At 35.9% G+C, this 15,543-nt stretch overlaps 1 long non-coding RNA gene across 1 annotated transcript in view; it reads left to right on the forward strand.

The window, feature by feature from the left end:
* Positions 1-547: 547 nt before the first annotated feature.
* Positions 548-15,543, forward strand: part of LOC105475455 (uncharacterized) — a 30,937-nt gene continuing 15,941 nt past the window's right edge. The window contains exons 1-2 of the long non-coding RNA XR_983361.3: positions 548-1,935; positions 14,000-14,108. This is a non-coding gene — a long non-coding RNA (uncharacterized lncRNA). The remainder of the gene's footprint in view (positions 1,936-13,999; positions 14,109-15,543) is intronic.

The following is a 15,543-nucleotide window of genomic DNA, read 5'->3' on the forward strand; positions in this document are numbered from 1 at the left end:
TAATATAAGGGAAGTAATGTAACAGTGGAAATGAATGAATTTTTAAATACATGATATTGAGAATATTGGTTCCAGGAAAATTCAAAGTAAAATCTCACATCATACCACATACTCAAATAATTTCCAGATAAATTAAAGAGCTAACTGTAAAATTTTTAAATCATTAAATGCTGGAAAAAATTTAGAAGCAGAAAGTAATGGAAAAAATTTAACAATAAACTGATAGGTTTTACAATGTAAATTTAAGGATTTCTGTAAAATACAAAATAATAAGTAATATTAAATTATGTATTAAGTTAGAGAAATAGTTTTAATATATATGTAAAGAGTTAATCTTAATATATCAATAGTCTTCATAAATGAATAAGAAATAAGCAAAGGACTTAAGCAGACTAACTACAAAAGAAGAAATTGAAATGATCAAGAAATGGAAAATTATTTAATTTCATTTATAATAAAAGAAATAATTGAATATTATCACTTTTTTACTCATATTGGTAAATATTTGAAATGTTCATGCAAGATATTGAATTTTACTTTCTTCATGTTAACATCTAACATTTATACGTGCTCAATATTTGCTAGAAACTATTCTAAGCACTTTGCATGTATTCAATTTAATTCTCTTAAGAAACCTATGAGACTGGTATCATTATTATTACCTGTTTACAGATAGAAAAAGTGAGGCACTGAGAGATTAAATATTTTCCAGGATCGCAAAGGTAACTAGTGGTGAAACTGGTACCAGAACTTGGACAGCCTCTCTTTTGCTTTTGAGCTCTCAACCTCTCTACTACCTGCTCCTCAACTCTTAGCAAGAGTGAGGTGAGAGAGACATCACGTGTGCTCATCAAAGCATATTTTGACACCCAATGTCTGAAAAACAGTTTACAAACATAGACACGCATACATCACAGTCCCATAGAACTTTAATTACAGAACGTGACAAAAACCTAAATATTAAGTATTGAAAATCAGAGCACACAATTTTACATACAACATGATATCTGTATAAAGTTAGTCATGGATAACAGGGTAAACATTTCTAAGCGATTTTTTAAAGCATACCTTTCTATGTTTTAGAATTTTCCTAGCATGACTAACATAACCTTTTTTGTTCAAAATCTCTGTGAAATTCTATTTAAATGTTAAAATAAAAGGTAGTAATACATGGGCTTCTTAAACATTTAGAGGGATTATAGGCAAAAGACTTACTGGGTGTAAAGGGGGGCTATCTCTTTAATAGTTGTCGTTTGTTTAAATGTCCATTTAGGTAGGTTGAAAATAACAAAAGCCTTAAGCTCATGTCAGTTACATTTGACTCACTAATTCGACAAATACTGACTGTGGACATTCCATATGGACCAAACATTCTTCTAAAAATACTGCAGGGAGCAAAAATATACTGAGTTTCTCTTCTTGAGGCATTTTTATTCCAGCATGGAGAGACAAACAATAGTCGAATATATGATAAACAAGAATAAAACAGGTGACTCGAAATTGATGGGTGATGCTATTTTCTGTAGGATAGTTGGAAAAAGACATTTACATTAAGTGATATCTATGCAGACAGAAAGAAGTAAGAGAAGAAATCTAAGGAAAAACATTCCTCACAGAGACAAGAGGAATGGATCCCTGGGGTGAGCATATGCTTGATTTGCTGGGAAACAGCAAGGTGGCCATATGGCACAAATGAAGTTGCAAGGGGAATGGAAAGGAGATTGGAGACAAATGCAGTCTATGCAGGGCTCTATAGGTCATTATGAGTACTTTGCTTTGCTCTCTAAAGGAGTGTAGGCTTTGACAAGAGAAGTGATGTGATCTGACTTAATTACAAAAACTCATTCTGGATGTCGGATGGAGAAGAGATTTGGAAGGCAAGGATGGAAGCAAGGCAACCAGTGAGGAGACTATTGCAGTGATTTCACATGTGAGGTAATTGGAATGTGACCTGGGTTCGTAGCAAGGGAGAGTGTGATTTGGGATAGATTGTGAAGGTAGACCTAGCAGAATTTGCTGATGGATTGAATGTTGGATATGAGAGAAAAAAGAAGTCAAAAATGACTCTAAGAGGAAAAATGCAAAGTTAACTTCACTTAAATGATATAATACCTCTTCTTGCTCTCCCACATCAGAGTCCTATTCCTCTCCATGGTGTTGGAGGCAGCATGTATGGGGACACACCTCCGCGATTCTCTGATGTCCTGAGTGATTATTTTGACCAATCTGTACATGTCTTAAGGAAAGATATTGTCCTACTATCATTTCTACCTCTAGCAGCTGGTACAGTTCCTTACATGTAGTAGGTACTCAACATAAAATTTTTTGAATGAATATGTTATTTACTTACCTGAGTGATTAATTAAGTGAATAGTTTTTGGGTTTTGTATATAATTCATTATGACAGTTTACTCTCTTTTCCAGAGTAGACTCAAATTACCTAAATTAAATGTATTACTGTGATTAATAAGGTTTCTTTCATTCTATATTGTTTAGTTTTTCAATTTATTTTCTTAAATTACATACACTAACCAACATATACTTATTAAATTGGTCTCTAGATCTTTTGGCAAAAGTCCCAGAATCACAAGCTCAGTCAAAATCAAAATAATAAATCATTTCAGAGAGGCATAGAGCCCGTTCAATGGTGATGGCTAAGTGTTATAAATTCTGAGTGCTGGGGACTTCATAAATATTTCTGGTGACTTTATTTTGAAACCTGAGGTGTCTTTTTACTTAAAAAAAAACAGCCAGGAGAACTTCCAAATATTTCTTTTTAAATAAGTAGATCCCCCCCCCCCCCAATTCTCTATTCCTCCATTCTTATATCCAGGTCATCAGAACCTCAAACACAGATTTCTGTGACTTTCTTCTGATTGATATCTCATCAGCTGCCAGGCTCCTTTTCCTTCTTCCTAACACCTTACTTACTGATTAGTCTTCCTAACCCTCAGGATTCATTGTCATTCATCCTAGAAAGAATATAAGATAGCCCCCTTTAGCCAAAGGACACTGCTCAGTTTCCTCATCCTATTTGTTGGGTGCCTTCCATTCTGACCAGTGTTTATGGAATGTATCCCTGGGTAAGATATTTTGCTACAAACCTTGCCTCTCTTCTGTGACTGCATTGCTCATACTTCTCTGCTCTAGCTAGAGAACTTCTTGCTGTTTCCTTTCCTCTCTGTTATTGCAATTATCTGCATGATTCTCATTTCTTATCTACTGATATCTTCACTTGATGAACAAATTAGAAATTCCTTTTTGCCAATCTGAGAGCTGCATAACCTTTCAGACTGTATTAGAGAACCACCTGCTGCAAACCACCAGTCATCTCAAGCTATCCCCTATGAAGCTCTCTCCTTTGAAGTAATGCTGTATTACGTTCATTTCAAACCTTTTAAAAATAAATTGTAAAGTTCTTAGAATTTTCATATGTGTTTTATATTTCCAAATAAACAGTACATCCTGGGGATAAGTAAGATATATATCTTGTTTTCATTTTATACCCAATTTTTCAGTTACTATGCATAGTTTAGTATACCAAGACTTGCTAATAAGCACATATTAATTTGATTAGATTTAAGAAGTATCACAGAAGATGTTAAACATTTTATATCAAATTCCATGTTATGCTTGGGAGCAGGCTTGTGACTTACAAGATTGAGTACTGGCAGCCACTACATATGCATTCACGCTTGTGACCTCAGTGTCTATTTTTATTGAACTTCCTGACACTGATTTAATCTTAGCCTGCAACCTAAATAATTAAGAACCAAACTTTATAAACTATATAAAAGTGAATTTATGAAATACATTGTCCATTCATGACATCTACTGCAATACTTTGCAGAGTCAGTATATCATGGTAATGAGAAAACAGAGACTTTGGAGTCAGTTGAACTTGAAGTAAAATACCAGACTCATATTCTAGAAACAGGCAACATCATTCCTCTAGTGCTCTCGTATTTTATTACACAATAGTACAAATAATTATTTTAACTATTTTATAGGGTTGTAATAAGCCATACATACAAGATATGTAAAACAGTTCTTGACACTTAGTGGGTTCTCAATAAGTTTTAGAAATTACTATTGCTACCATATCGTCTTTATTTTTGTTAAGTAACATTAATTCAAATATTATATTTTAATAATATCAATCATATTAAAATAGTTCTCAACCCATAAGTAAGAGAGAAAAAATTGAGGGCTATGGGCCTCCAAAGAAATAGCTATCAAAAAGCTTTCATATTTTCTTACTTTCTAAAATAAAGCCACCTTAGTCTTCAAAATTATTTGTGAAATAAAGCAAAATAGAAGCCACTAATTCATCTGTCAACAATGGGATATGGAAGTTTATTAAAAACAAACCAAAGAATTATACAATACAAGTATGACATTTAAGAAAAGATAGAAATTGAGAGTTATTTAAAGATAACTAGCCTCACATTAAAAAAAATAAAATCTTGAGGATATCATCTACTGTACCAAAATACTATAATTAATAAGTCAAATGACCATTAATCCTCAAAACTGGTAAAGTTATTTTATGATGAGCACTGTCTAAGAAAATAAACAGAAGAGAATAAATGTTTCTGCCAAATAACATAAGAATATTTTATTAACTTGGAGAACATACAATATATCCAGTGAAAACTCTGACATTGAGCACACAAATTTATATCACATTCTGCCGAAATACCACTAAAATGATAGAAATGGGATTTTTAAAAAAGGTGTATGGCACATGGACAAAGAGTTGGGAGCAGAGAAGCGGGATGTAAAAAAATCTTGTTAGCTGGAAAACAGATGGACAAGTGCTTCAGCAGACTGAAGAAAGCTGGATTTTAAGCCAGCTCTGGAGAAGACACCTGATTTGCAAAACAAAATTTCCCAAAGGCTCACCAGAGGTTTTGGTGGCACTTGTTACCTCTGATAATACAGATGAAGGAGGGGCTAAAATCAAAATGATTTGTTGAAACACTCTTTAAGAAACAATTACATACCCAAGCTCCCTTCTCCCATTCCACCTAACTTGGTCACTACTCTTCTCTCATACTAGCAAAAAAGAGTGGTTTTACGTTTCTTAAATGGTAAAACTGAGGTACTGACGATTTCTGCATAATTCAAATGAGATCTCTAGTTTTCTTTCTCTACTCCAGTCTCTAGCACTGGCAGCCAGGCTTATACCTCCCAGGCAGAGACGGCTGACTATTCTATGCAGACTGAACAGACAGAGGGAAAGTGTCCCTGCAAACTGACCAAAATGGGTTACCACACGGAAAATTCCATGGTCAATAAAAAGAAAGACCGCAATATGTTTTCTAGTGCTTCAAAGTTAAATCAACAATAACAACAGCTCTAAGGAAGTAAACTTATGGAGGTAAAAAAAAAACTCCCTCAATTACTATTATATACATAACCCATGAATTATGTGTAATTGTACATTATCTAGAAAGTCTGTGAATAACACCCTGATGTTTAAAAGAAAGAATTATTCAAAGATCAGAAAGAGCTCTTGGAAATTTAAAATATGTAATAAAAAACTAAAAACCTCAACAAAAGAATTGCAAGATAAAAATGGAAGAAATCTTCCAGACAGTAAAACAATTTCTAAAATAGAGAAGAGAAATAGAAGAGAAAACAGAGAGAAATTAGAAGGCTATTCCAGGAAGTCCTACATCTAAAAGATAGGAGTTCTAGAAAGAAAGAAAAGTAAATGGAGGAAAAGAAATCATTAAAAAAATTGATTTGAGTAAATGTTCTAGAACAGGGATATGAGATTCCAGAATTTTCTATCAATTTCCTGAGTGGATGAAAATAACTGACCAAGCACATCACCAATATATTTCAGAACATTGAAGAAAATGAGAAGATTCTGAAACAAAAATCAGTGTGATACAAAGTATCTCATGTTAGAATGGCATGGTATGTCTTAGAAACATTATTAGAAGCTAGAATATACTGGAGAATGGTCTCAAAATTCTAAGGAAAATAGTGACTCAGGACACTCCTGAAGGATGTGCTCCATAAAAAAGAGAAAGTAAAACCAAGAAAGAGAAGGACAAGTGATTCATAAACTTGGGACTCAACCCAAGGGAAAAGGGGAGAAAGTTTCCTGGATGATGGTGAAGGCAAATCTCAGATTAGTTTCCCTCAAAGCAGAGCCTGCAAAAAGGACTTGGGTATGGTTTATGTGGGAGATAATCCCAGCAGGCAGTAATGAAGGAAAGGGTGAGTGAGATAAAGAAAGAGGAAAAGTCAATATAAGAATATTTTACTGGGGGAAGACATTATTGAAAATGGCAGATATGAGACAGCACTAACTTGTAGTTCTCACTTGGAGTGACACAGCAGTGTGTGGAGACCCACACTGTGAACTTATTCTCCAATAACTACCGCAGAAACATACCAGGACAGCTGAGAGAATCCTCAGACCCTTTGAAGGAGGTGGATTGCTGCTGCAGGCTCCATGGGACAGCCAAGGAACTGTGAGGCCACCCGCTTTCTCAGCTGGGAGGCTTGTAGCCTGGGGTGAGTTCTCAGCTCTGCTCACTGGCTGCCTGGAAATAAACTCAGTGCTGTTGCAGAGACACAGTGAGAGTGAGAGTGGCCTTTTGGACTGCAGGTTGCGTGGGAGCAGAGTGAGGCCTGTGGCTGCCACTTTCTCTCACTTTCCTGGCAATCTGTGTGATGCAGCAGGGATGGCCATAATCCTTCTGGTAACTCCATTGGCCTGGGAACCACATGCTGGACCCCCAAAGCAGCCACAGCCAGCCTCACCCAAGGAGAGTCTGAGCTCAGAAACAACTAACCCTGCCTCCACCCGATGGTCTTTCTCTACCCACTCTGGTAGCTGAAGACAAAGGTCATAATCTCTTAGGAGCACTATGATCCTGCCCACCACCTAAGAAACCTGAATACTTATCCAAAGGCATTGTTGGGCAGATTTGTATCCTCCCTGTATAATCACAGATGATGTGCTCTTGAAAGTGCCACCTAGATGGAGGCCAACCAACACAAAACCAGAGCACTTAACAAAAACACAACCAAGGATCTTCATAGAGTCCACTTCACTCCCTTGTACCTCCAGCAGAGTAGGTGCTGGTATCCATGGCTGAGAGATCTGAAGATGGATCACATCACAGAACTCTTTGCGGACATTCCCCAGTACCAGCCTGGAGCCTGGTAGCTCCGCTGGGTGGCTAGATCAAGAAGAGAAATAACAATCACTGCAGTTTGGCTCTCAGGAAGCCCCATTCCTAGGGGAAAGGGAAGAGCACCATGTCAAGGGAGAACCCCTGTGGGACAAAGAATCTGGGCAGCAGCCTGAAGTCTCAGATCTTCCTTTGACATAGTCTCCTCAAATGAGAAGAGACCAGAAAAACAATTCTGGTAATATGACAAAACAATGCTCTTTAAAGCCCCCAGAAGATCACAGTAGCTCACCAGCAATGAATCCAACCCAGAAGAAATTTCTGAATTTCTAGAAAAAGAATTCAGAAGGTTGATTATTAAGCCAATTAAGGAGGCACCAGAGAGAGGTGAAGTCCAACTTAAAGAAATCAAAAACATGATACAGGATGTGAATGGAAAAATCTCTAGTGAAATAGATAGCATAAATTTAAAAAAAATAACAACTTTTGGAAATCAAGGACACACTTAGAGAAATTAAAAATGCCCTGGAAAGTCTCAGCAATAGAATCAAACAAGTAGAAGAAATCACTTCAGAGCTTGAAGATAAGGCTTTTGAATTAACCCAATCCATCAAAGACAAAGAGAAAAGAACTTTAAAAACATGAACAAAGACTCCAAGAAGTTTGTGATTATGTTAAATGATCAAACCTAAGAATAATTAGTGTTCCTAAGGAAGAAGAGAAATCTAAAAGTTTGGAAAATATACTTGAGGGAATAATCAAGGAAACTTCTTTGGCTTTGCTAGAGATCTAGACATTCAAACACGAGAAGCTCAAAGAACACCTAGGAAATACATTGCAAAAAGATGATTGCTAGGCACATAGTCATCAGGTTATCTAAAGTCAAGAGGAAGGAAAGAATCTTAAGAGCTGTGAGGCAGAAGCATCAGGCAAGCTATAAAGGAAAACCTATCTGATTAACAGCAGATTTATCAGCAGAAACGCTACAAGCTAGAGGGATTGGGGTCCGATCTTCAGCCTTCTTCAAACAATTATCAGTCAAGAATTTTTATCCAGTGAAACTAAGTTTCATAAATGAAGGAAAGATACAGTCTTTTTATGACAAACAAATGCTGAATTTGCCACTACCAAGCCAGCACTATAAGAACCGCTAAAAGGAGCTCTAAATCTTGAAACAAATCCTCAAAATATACCAAAATAGAATCTCTTTAAAGCATATATTTTATAGGACCTATAAAACAAAAATACAATGGAAAAAAAGGTATTCAGGCAACAAATAGCACAATGAACAGAATAGTACTTCACATATCAATATTGACATTGAATGTACATGGACTAAATGCTCCACTTGAAAGATAAAGAATGACAGAATGATTAAGAACTCATCAACCAAGTATCCGCTGTCTTCAAAAGACTCACCTGACACATAAGGACTCACATAAACTTAAGGTAAAGGGGTGGAAAAAGGTATCCCATGCAAATGGGCAGCCAAAGTGAGCAGGAGAAGCTATTCTTATATCAGAAAAAACGAACTTTAAAGCAACAGCAGTTTAAAAAGTCAAAGAGGGACATTATATAATGATAAACAGACTAGTCTAACAGGAAAATGTCATCATCCTAATTATATATGCATCTAACACTGGAGTTCCCAAATTTATACAACAATTACTACTAGACCTAAGAAATAAGATAGATACCAACACAATAATAGTGGGGGACTTCAATACTCTGCAGACAGCACTAGACAGTCATCAAGACAGAAAGGCAACAAAGAAACAAGACAGAAAGTCAACAAGGAAACAAACTATACGCTAGAATAAATGGACTTAATAGATATTTACAGAACATTCTACTCAACAACTGCAGAATATACATTCTATTCATCAGCATATGGAACATTCTCCAAGATAGACCATATGATAGACCACAAAACAAGTCTCAACAAATTTAAGAATATCGAAATTATATCAAGTACTCTCTCAGACTGGAGTGGAATAAAGTTGGAAATCAACTCCAAAAGGAACCATCAAAATCATATAAATACATGGAAATTAAATAATCTGCTTCTGAATGATTGTTGGGTCAACAATGAAATCAAGATGGAAATTAAAAACTTCTTTGAATTGAACAATAATGGTAACACAACTTATCAAAACTTCTGGGATACAGCAAAAGCAGTGTCAAGAGGAAAGTTCATAGCCTTAAATACATCAAAAAGTCTGAAAGAGCACAAACAGACAATCTCAAGTCACACGTGAAGGAACTAGAGAAATAAGAACAAACCAAATCCAAACCCAGCAGAAGAGAAGAAATAACCAAGATCAGAGCAGAACTAAATGAAGTTGAAACAAAAAAATTCAAAAGATAAATGAAACGATAAGCTTGTTCTTTGAAAAGATAAAATTGTTAGCCCATTAGCAAGATTAACCAAGAAGACAGAAGATTCAAATAAGCTCAATTACAAATGAAATGCGAGATATTACAACCCATACCACAGAATTACAAAAGATAATTCAAGGCTACTATGAACACCTTTATGCACATAACCTAGAAAACCAAGAGGGGGTGGATAAGTTTCTGGAAATATACAACCTTCCTAGATTGAACCAGCAGGAAACAGAAACTCCAAACAGACCAATAACAAGCAGCAAGATTGAGATGGTAATTAGGAAGTTACCAACAACAAAAAATTCAGGACCAGAAGGATTCACAGCTGACATCTATCAGACATTCAAAAAGAATTGGTACCAATGCTATTGATACTATTCCAAAAGATAGAGAAAGAGGGAATTCTCCCTAAATCATTCTATGAAGCCAGTATCACCCTAATAGCAAAACCAGGAAAGGACATAACAAAAAAAGCCAACAACAACAACAACAACAAAAAGAAACAACTACACACCAATATCCCTGATGAACATAGATGCAAAAATCCTCAATAAAATACTAACTGACCGAATCCAACAGCATATCAAAAAGATAATCCACCAAGATCAAGTGGGTTTCATACCAGGGATGCAGGGATGGTTTAACATTAGCAAGTCAATAAATGTGATACACCATATTAACAGCATTAAAAACAAAAATCACATAATCATCTCAATAGACACAGAAAAAAGCCTTTGACAAAATCCTCAACCCTTTGTGATTAAAACCCTTAGCAAAATCAGCATAGAAGGCATATAACTTAAGGTAATAAAAGCCATCCATGACAATCCCACAGCCAACATTATACTGAATGCGGAAAAGTTGAAAGCATTTCCCCTGAAAACTGGAACAAGGCAAGAATGCCCACTTTCACCACTTCTATTCAACATAGTATTGGAAGTCCTAGCCAGAGCAATTAGACAAGAGAAAGAAATGAAGGCCATTCAAATTGGTAATGAGGAAGTCAAAGTGTTGCCATTTGCTGATGACATGACTGTATACCTAGAAAACCCTAAAGACTCAACCAAAAAGCTCCTAGAGCTGGTAAATTAATTCAGCAAAGTTTCAGGATACAAAATTAATGTATACAAATCAGTAGCTCTGCTATAAGCCAACAGCGACCAAGCTGAGAATCAAATCAAGAACCCAACCCTTTTTACAATAGTTGCAAAAAATGAAAATAAAAATAAAATACTTAGAAATATACTTAACCAAGGAGGTGAAAGACATCTCCAAAATAAAATACAAAACACTGCTGAAAGAAATCATAAATGACACAAACAAATGGAAACACATCCTATGCTCATGGATGGGTAGAATCAATATTGTGAAAATTATCATACTGCCAAAAGCAATCTACGAATTCAATGCAATTCCCATCAAAATACCAACATCATTCTTCACAGAACTAGAAGAAAATGATCCTAAAATTTATATGGAACCAAAAAAAGCCTACATTGCTAAAGCAAGACTAAGCAAAATTAAAAAAAAAAAAAAAAAAAGCAAACAACAACTAAAAATATGGAGGCATTACATCACCTGACTTCAAACTATACTATAAAGCATAGTCGCCAAAACAACATGGTACTGGTATAAAAACAGGCATATAAACCAATGAATCCAGAATCCAGAAATAAAGCCAAATATAGTCAACTGATCTTTGACAAAACATACAAAAACATAAACTGGGGAAAAGACAACCTATTCAACAAATGGTTCTGGGATAATTGACAAGTCACATGTAGAAGAATGAAACTGGTTCTTCATCTCTCATCCTATATGAAAACCAACTTAAGGTGGATCAAAGACTTAAGTCTAAGTCCAGAAACCATGAAAATTCTAGAAGATAACATTGGTAAAAACCTTTTAGACATTAGCTTAGGCAAAGACTTCACGATCAAGAACCCAAAAGCAAATGCAACAAATACCTTAAGATAAATAGATAGGACTTAATTAAACTGAAATGCTTTTGCACAGCAAAAGAAATAATTAGCAGAGTAAACAGACATTCCTCAGAGTGGGAGAAAATCTTTGCAATCTATGCATCCAACAAAGGACTAATACTCAGAATCTACAAGGAACTCAAACAAATCAGGAAGAACAAAACAAACAATCTCATCAAAAAGTGGGCTGAGGACACGAGTAGACCATCCTCAAAAAAAGATATACAAGTGGCCAAAAACATGAAAAAATGCTCAACATCACTAATTATTAGGGAAATGCAAATCAAAACTACAATGCAATACCCCCTCATTCCTGTGATAATGGCCATAATTTAAAAATAAAAATAAAAAAATAGATGTTGGCATGGATGTGATGAAAAGGGAATACTTTTTTTTTCTTTTCTTTGAGACAGAGTCTTGCTCTGTTGCTAGGCTGGAGTGCAGTGGTGTGATCTCAGCTCACTGCAACCTCCTCCTCCCTGGTTCAAGCGATTCTCCTTCCTCAGCCTCCTGAGTAGCTGGGACTACAGGCATGCACCACCACACCGAGCTATTTTTTGTATTTTTTGTAGAGATAGGGTTTCACCATGTTGGCCAGGATGGTCTCGGTGCCCTGACCTCGTGATCCACCCGCCTTGGCCTCCCAAAGTGCTGGGATTACAGGTGTGAAAAGGGAACACTTTTACACTAATGGTGGGAATATACCACCATAGAAAACAGTGTGGAGATTCTTTAAAGAGCTAAAAGTAGTTCAACCATTTGATCCAGCAATCCCACTCCTGAATATCTACCCAGAGGAAAATAAGTCACTATATGAAAAAAAAAAAAAAAAAAAACCGCTCATGCATGTTTATAGCAACACAATTTGCAATTGCAAAAATATGGAACCAGCCCAAATGCTCATCAATCAACAAGTGGGTAAAGAAAATGTGGTACATACATATACATATTTACCATGGAATACTGCTCAGCCATAAAAAGGAACAAAATAACGTCATTCACATCAACCTGGATGGAATTGGAGACCATTACTCCAAGTGAAGTAACTCAGGAATGGAAAACCAAACATTGTATGTTGTCACTCATAAGTGAGAAGTATGCTCTGAGGACACAAAGGCATAAAAATGATACAATGGACTTTGGGAACTCGGGGGAAAGAGTGGGTAGGGGTTGTGGGTTAAAAGACTAGACATTGGGCACAGTATACACTGCTTGGGTGATGGGTGCACCAAAATCTCAGAAATCATCACTAAATAACTTATTCAGGTAACCAAACACCACCTGTTCCCCAAAAACCTATTGAAATAAATTAAAAAAAAATGAAAAAGAATACATCTACTGGTCTCACATTGTAAGCTACTGTGGTTCAATTACAGAGGACCTCTGTGAGAAGCATCTGTAATGACCCCAAGAATTGTTACCTTGTAAGAGAGGAGGCTGAAATATTAATCCAGTGGTCACCTTCCCCATTGTTCAACATTAATACTGAATTGTTAGCTCTTCCTTACTTCTGGGCCTTATTCTGGAGTAGTTGAGGCAGAGAGTAGAAAGCCCTACCAAGAGAACTTGAGGTGGGATGATAGCATTAGTCTGAGATCTCGGGGCACATTCTACCCCAGCGACAGCTGAAATCAGAGATGTGAGAGAATATGAGGTGAGACAGCAAGGGTGGCTGCTATAGGCCCATAGATTCAGGCCCACCAAGCTGCCATCTGTGACAGAAGCAAGTCATAATTCTTCAAAAGAGTACTTCAGATTGAAATGGATGAACTATCTTGACTTTTTAACATAGTGAGTGAAGTTACACACAACTGAGGGGAAAGTGTGGGCATGAATTAGTGATAAGTAAATAGAATACGAAGTAATAAGGAAAAAAGAAAATTATTAATTCTGAGGAAAAAATTTGTTAAGCAATAATAAAAAATTGTCATAGTTTCTTATATGCCTCATTAGTGAATATCATTTACAAGGAAATAATGATATAAATTTTGAATACTGAGCTAAAAAATTATGATGCACTGAGTATGCAATTAGGGGTGGAGGGTGAAAGAGTGAGGTGTCAATAGATAATGACTAAAAAATTTAAAGTTAAGAAGTGACAAAATAAATTTATCATTTAGAAATGTTGAATACATCAGGAATATTTTCATGTTTCTGCATGGTCAAGGCTTTCTGAACAATGGAAATTGACATGTGATAAAGATAATGACTTTTTTTCCCCTGCCCTCTCCATTTGCTCTTTACACCCTAACCACTTGTCTGCTTCATTGTGAAGCCATCTGCTCCCACTCAAAGGGTAACAGGGTAACAAAACCTTTCTTGTCTCCTCCAGCGCCTAATGCTTACATTTGAGAGTAGAGATCTTTTCCTGAATCTGCCAGAAAGGCATGCTTTTGTGCTCTCTCCCTTTCTGGAGAAGAGGAGGAATGAACATGACAGCTCCTATATAATAGCCCATTTTCATAATTTCAGGGGTCCTCTACTGTAATACAGATCTCCTGGATGTGCAAGTGACATTTTCCATCTTCTTTTCAACTAGTGTGTGAATAATGGGGTGTGAAGAAAGCAAGCAAGATATTCTGTAAGTAAATAATAGGTTTGCCTCTGATGCAGAAAACTAATGTTTACTGTTACAATAAGTACATATAGATATATAAAAGGTTATCAGAATTATATACTGAAGTATCACCTAAAATGATTGAATTTGGTTGTTTCAAGATTGAGAAACAGAGATGAAGTAATTCAGAAAATGGTTTCTTATGATAAGCCTTACATATCTATTTGACTCTGGAGACTATGTACCTGTGTAACTTTGATAAAAATAAACATTAATTTAAATGTTTAAATGACTACCAATAAACTCCATTATCACAAAAGAAAAGTAGCTCTTTAGCATTATCTAGCTGACCTTGCAATTTGCAGTAGTGTAATATTTCTGTATTACAGTTTGATTTTACTTTTACTGCATTGTTTGCTATACTCTTACTAAAAAGGTATTAGCCTACATTATGCACTTGTTGCTTCACAAATGAATTCAAGAGCTATATGGTTAAAGGAGCTGGGCTCACACTGTAATTATTTAAGTTTGGCCACAAATGGCCTTCAAAGAATGCCTTGGGATTTTTTCATTTTCTCTGGGTCAATACCTTTCCTCCCTAGGACCTTTTGCTATAAATGTAATTGCAGTTTATCAAGGCAGTTAGTCATACACAAAAGATTTCTGAGATACCAGTATGAGAAGGTCTGCACAGTAGTTTTCTAGCTGCTATCAGTCATATAACTTGGTGACATAAAGATTTTATCCTTGTCCCACATTTTTTCTCCTTAACCTTGAACAGTATTTCTTTGTGTATTACATTTATCTCAATAGCTTTTGTGGAAAAATAGATGAAAATGGTCTATGAAGATGTTAATATATTTTGGTATTAACATGAAGTTTGCCATTTCAAAGATGGAGAATGCTAAATAATAATGAGTAATATAAATTTCCAAAATTTTTTGCATTACATCTGAACTTATTACCCATACAAAATCTCTTGCTTCTTGCATAAATGCTATTTTTTCTGTAATAAAGATATTTGATTGACTATTTTGGAGATTTTGAAGGCTAAAGTTTTGGAAAGTTCCCTTTAGGGATAGATTATTAACTCTGCATAATTTAATAATATTTTGGTTTATTTTTCAACAAATTTAGCTGACTTTAATTTGAAATTTATGAATTGGTGCAGGTCCATTCTACAAAATAGAATGAGAGTTCCCACTGGGCAATGGCAGAACAGTGGGTTTTGTAAGGTGGGAACAGGGGAGGAGAACAACAGAAAAAAAAAGCTGGCCTGGTGTGGTGGCTCACGCCTGTAATCCTAGCACTTTGGGAGGCTGAGGTGGGTGGATTGCCTCAGCTCAGGAGTTCAAGACTAGCCTGGGCAACACAGTGAAACCCCATCTCTACTAAAATGCAAACAATTAGCCAGGCGTGGCGGCATGTGCCTGTAGTCCCAGCTACTTGGGAGACTGAG

The sequence above is a fragment of the Macaca nemestrina genome, chromosome 4 (assembly GCF_043159975.1).
Source record: "Macaca nemestrina isolate mMacNem1 chromosome 4, mMacNem.hap1, whole genome shotgun sequence".
NCBI classification, from domain to species: Eukaryota; Metazoa; Chordata; class Mammalia; order Primates; family Cercopithecidae; genus Macaca; species Macaca nemestrina.